This window comes from Corella eumyota, chromosome 6 (assembly GCF_963082875.1).
Source record: "Corella eumyota chromosome 6, kaCorEumy4.1, whole genome shotgun sequence".
Taxonomy (NCBI): domain Eukaryota; kingdom Metazoa; phylum Chordata; class Ascidiacea; order Phlebobranchia; family Corellidae; genus Corella; species Corella eumyota.
The window spans coordinates 8,432,081-8,436,976 of record NC_137495.1 but is presented as its reverse complement, the minus strand read 5'-3'; the positions used below and the strand labels follow the sequence as shown (position 1 = coordinate 8,436,976).

The window sequence follows — 4,896 nt, the reverse complement described above, 5'->3', positions numbered from 1 at the left end:
GCGCGAGAAAAAAAATCGAAGAGCGAAAGAGCAAACACCGGGACGGCGTCGTGCCTCGGCGCGTCCGCCGCCCCGCGATCAGGAACTTGTTTTGTCGGCGTCGAGTGCCCGAAGGCTTCATGCGGTGCGCGGGCTTGTCGATGAATACAGACCGCGAAAGCGTGGCCTATCGATCCTTTTGAACTTGTGGGTTTCAAGCAAGAGGTGTCAGAAAAGTTACCACAGGGATAACTGGCTTGTGGCAGCCAAGCGTTCATAGCGACGTTGCTTTTTGATCCTTCGATGTCGGCTCTTCCTATCATTGTGAAGCAGAATTCACCAAGCGTTGGATTGTTCACCCACTAATAGGGAACGTGAGCTAGGTTTAGACCGTCGTGAGACAGGTTAGTTTTACCCTACTGATAAAGGGTTGTTGCGATAGTAATTCTGCTCAGTACGAGAGGAACCGCAGATTCAGACATTTGTTTCATGTGCTTGGCTGATAAGCCAATGGTTGCGAAGCTACCATCTGGGGGATTATGACTGAACGCCTCTAAGTCAGAATCCCGCCTAGGAAGCGACGATAAAGTTGTGTCTTGCCGTCGAGAGGCAAAGTTAGGCGGCCACCGGGCCACTGGCATTGCCGCATACTTGTCTAACTCGGGCGCGGCAAGCGTCGCCCAGAAACGGGAAAAGCTTTCTGCTCCAGTGGCGGGGTGCTAATCATTTGCAAACGACCTAGATGAAGATCGCGGTGTCGTAATCACTAGAGCAGTATTCTCACTGCGATTTGTTGAGAGTAAGCCGTAAGATCTATCGATTTGTCCGCGAACGGGCGGGCACACGGCGACTTCGACCTCTGGTCGGAGTTGCTTTTTTTTTCCACTTTTTTTTCAAAGTACTTGGTATTTTTTACGGCGACTTCGACTTCAGGTCGGAGTTGCTTTTTTTTCAACTTTTTTCTGGGGTACTTCGTTTGTTTTACTGCGACTCTGACCTCAGGTCGGAGGCCATTCGAAGAATTGTCGAGTACCGTTCGAGCTTGAATAACACAAGTCCGGCGACTTTCGAAAATCGCCCGGACAAAGACGCACGACATCGGCCGACGCCCGATGAACAATTTCCCGCACAGAAACGCACGTTTTGGAAAATTGTCGAAATTCGACATGTTTGCTACCTTTGTCGCGAGACCAGCCCACCGGCGCGCACGTAAAAAACACAAGTCCGGCGACTTTCGAAAATCGCCCGGACAAAGACGCACGACATCGGCCGACGCCCGATGAACAATTTCCCGCACAGAAACGCAAGTTTTGGAAAATTGTCGAAATTCGACATGTTTGCTACCTTTGTCGCGAGACCAGCCCACCGGCGCGCGCGTAAAAAACACAAGTCCGGCGACTTTCGAAAATCGCCCGGACAAAGACGCACGACATCGGCCGACGCCCGATGAACAATTTCCCGCACAGAAACGCACGTTTTAGAAAATTGTCGAAATTCGGCATGTTTGCTACCTTTGTCGCGAGACCAGCCCACCGGCGCGCGCGTAAAAAACACAAGTCCGGCGACTTTCGACATTCGCCCGGACAAAGACGCACGACATCGGCCGACGCCCGATGAACAATTTCCCGCACAGAAACGCAAGTTTTGGAAAATTGTCGAAATTCGACATGTTTGCTACCTTTGTCACGAGACCAGCCCCCCGGCGCGCGCGTAAAAAACACAAGTCCGGCGACTTTCGAAAATCGCCCGGACAAAGACGCACGACATCGGCCGACGCCCGATGAACAATTTCCCGCACAAAAACGCACGTTTTGGAAAATTGTCAAAATTCGACATGTTTGCTACCTTTGTCGCGAGACCAGCCCACCGGCGCGCGCGTAAAAAACACAAGTCCGGCGACTTTCGAAAATCGCCCGGACAAAGACGCACGACATCGGCCGACGCCCGATGAACAATTTCCCGCACAGAAACGCACGTTTTAGAAAATTGTCGAAATTCGACATGTTTGCTACCTTTGTCGCGAGACCAGCCCACCGGCGCGCGCGTAAAAAACACAAGTCCGGCGACTTTCGAAAATCGCCCGGACAAAGACGCACGACATCGGCCGACGCCCGATGAACAATTTCCCGCACAGAAACGCAAGTTTTGGAAAATTGTCGAAATTCGACATGTTTGCTACCTTTGTCACGAGACCAGCCCACCGGCGCGCGCGTAAAAAACACAAGTCCGGCGACTTTCGAAAATCGCCCGGACAAAGACGCACGACATCGGCCGACGCCCGATGAACAATTTCCCGCACAAAAACGCACGTTTTGGAAAATTGTCGAAATTCGACATGTTTGCTACCTTTGTCGCGAGACCAGCCCAGCGGCGCGCGCGTAAAAAACACTAGTCCGGCGACTTTCGAAAATCGCCCGGACAAAGACGCACGACATCGGCCGACGCCCGATGAACAATTTCCCGCAAAGAAACGCAAGTTTTGGAAAATTGTCGAAATTCGACAAGTTTGCTACCTTTGTCGCGAGACCAGCCCACCGGCGCGCGCGTAAAAAACACAAGTCCGGCGACTTTCGAAAATCGCCCGGACAAAGACGCACGACATCGGCCGACGCCCGATGAACAATTTCCCGCACAAAAACGCACGTTTTGGAAAATTGTCGAAATTCGACATGTTTGCTACCTTTGTCGCGAGACCAGCCCACCGGCGCGCGCGTAAAAAACACTAGTCCGGCGACTTTCGAAAATCGCCCGGACAAAGACGCACGACATCGGCCGACGCCCGATGAACAATTTCCCGCACAGAAACGCACGTTTTGGAAAATTGTCGAAATTCGACATGATTGCTACCTTTGTCGCGAGACCAGCCCACCGGCGCGCGCGTAAAAAACACAAGTCCGGCGACTTTCGAAAATCGCCCGGACAAAGACGCACGACATCGGCCGACGCCCGATGAACAATTTCCCGCACAGAAACGCACGTTTTAGAAAATTGTCGAAATTCGACATGTTTGCTACCTTTGTCGCGAGACCAGCCCACCGGCGCGCGCGTAAAAAACACAAGTCCGGCGACTTTCGAAAATCGCCCGGACAAAGACGCACGACATCGGCCGACGCCCGATGAACAATTTCCCTCACAGAACCGCACGTTTTGGAAAATTGTCGAAATTCGACATGTTTGCTACCTTTGTCGCGAGACCAGCCCACCGGCGCGCGCGTAAAAAACACAAGTCCGGCGACTTTCGAAAATCGCCCGGACAAAGACGCACGACATCGGCCGACGCCCGATGAACAATTTCCCGCACAGAAACGCACGTTTTGGAAAATTGTCGAAATTCGACATGTTTGCTACCTTTGTCGCGAGACCAGCCCACCGGCGCGCGCGTGAAAAACACAAGTCCGGCGACTTTCGAAAATCGCCCGGGCAAAGACGCACGACATCGACCGACGCCCGATGAACAATTTCCCGCACAGAAACGCACGTTTTGGAAAATTGCCGAAATTCGACATGTTTGCTACCTTTGTCGCGAGACCATCTTCCCTGTATACTATGAGGGAAGACGTCGTTGTGGCGAAATGAGCAAATTGGCGATGCGGTTGTCGGTTGAAGGTATTTGGTGACAAAACGATGTGGTGTCGTGCAGGCGATGTGCGCTTTTGGGCAAACTTGATGCTGACCCGCGAAGGCGTCGCAGCTAGCAGCGAGGCTCTGAACGTTAGACGGAAAAAATTAAGTAGCAAATACGAGTTTGTTTTTCGGCGCGCGACCACGGCCTCGGGCCGTAGTTGCGGTGGCCGGTGCGCACGCATGTGATGGTTTTCTCGGTTCGCTTTTGTTGGGCGTTCCTGGTGTTGTATGCAAACGCAGCCCGCCCGCGGATTCGCCCGAAAGGGTGTCTGGCCGGTGTCGACGGCGTCCAGATCGCGGCTAACGCCGGGTTTGAGGAGCTAAGCAAAAATATTGAATGAGTAATACAGTGCGATACCGCGACGGGGAAAGCGAAAGGCTCCATTCGCGTATTTTGTCGGCCGATAGTTACCTGGTTGATCCTGCCAGTAGTCAAATGCTTGTCTCAAAGATTAAGCCATGCAGGTCTCAGTACGAACTAGCGTACGGTAAAACTGCGAATGGCTCATTAAATCAGTCGTGATTCATTTGATCGTAAATTTTACTTGGTTAACTGTGGTAATTCTAGAGCTAATACATGCAAAAAGCGCCGACCTTGCGGGAGGCGCGCCTTTATCATATCAAAAACATGCCGGGCTTCGGCTCGTCTTGTTGGCGACTCGGGATAACTTTGCTGATAGCACGGTCTTGCACCGGCGACGGATCATTCAAGTGTCTGCCCTATCAACTTTCGTCGGTACGGTATCTGCCTAAGGAGGTTCTTACGGGTAACGGGGAATCAGAGTTCGAATCCGGAGATGGAGCTTGAGAAACGGCTACCACATCCAAGGAAGGCAGCAGGCGCGCAAATTACCCATTCCCGACGCGGGGAGGTAGTGACGAAAAATAACGATACAGGACTCTAACGAGGCCCTGTAATTGGAATGAGTACACTGTAAAAATTTTAACGAGTATCCATTAGAGAGCAAGTCTGGTGCCAGCAGCCGCGGTAATTCCAGCTCCAAAAGTGTATATTTAAGTTGTTGCGGTTAAAAAGCTCGTAGTTGGATTTTGGGCGCAGGCGTTCGGTCCGTCGCAAGGCGTGCACTGTCCGTTCTGGCTTTACCTACCGTTTTCCGTCGGTGCTCTTGACTGAGTGTCGGCGGCGGCCGGGACGTTTACCTTGAAAAAATTAGAGTGTTCAAAGCAGGCGCTTTGCCTGGATAGTGTTGCATGGAATAATGAAATAGGACCTCGGTTCTTTTTTGTTGGTTTTCGGAGCGCGAGGTAATGATTAAGAGGGACGGACGGGGG

At 52.1% G+C, this 4,896-nt stretch overlaps 1 pseudogene; it reads left to right on the top strand.

Annotated features, from left to right (window-relative positions):
• The first annotated feature begins 4,012 nt into the window (after positions 1-4,012).
• Positions 4,013-4,896, top strand: part of LOC145758221 (small subunit ribosomal RNA) — a 1,572-nt pseudogene continuing 688 nt past the window's right edge.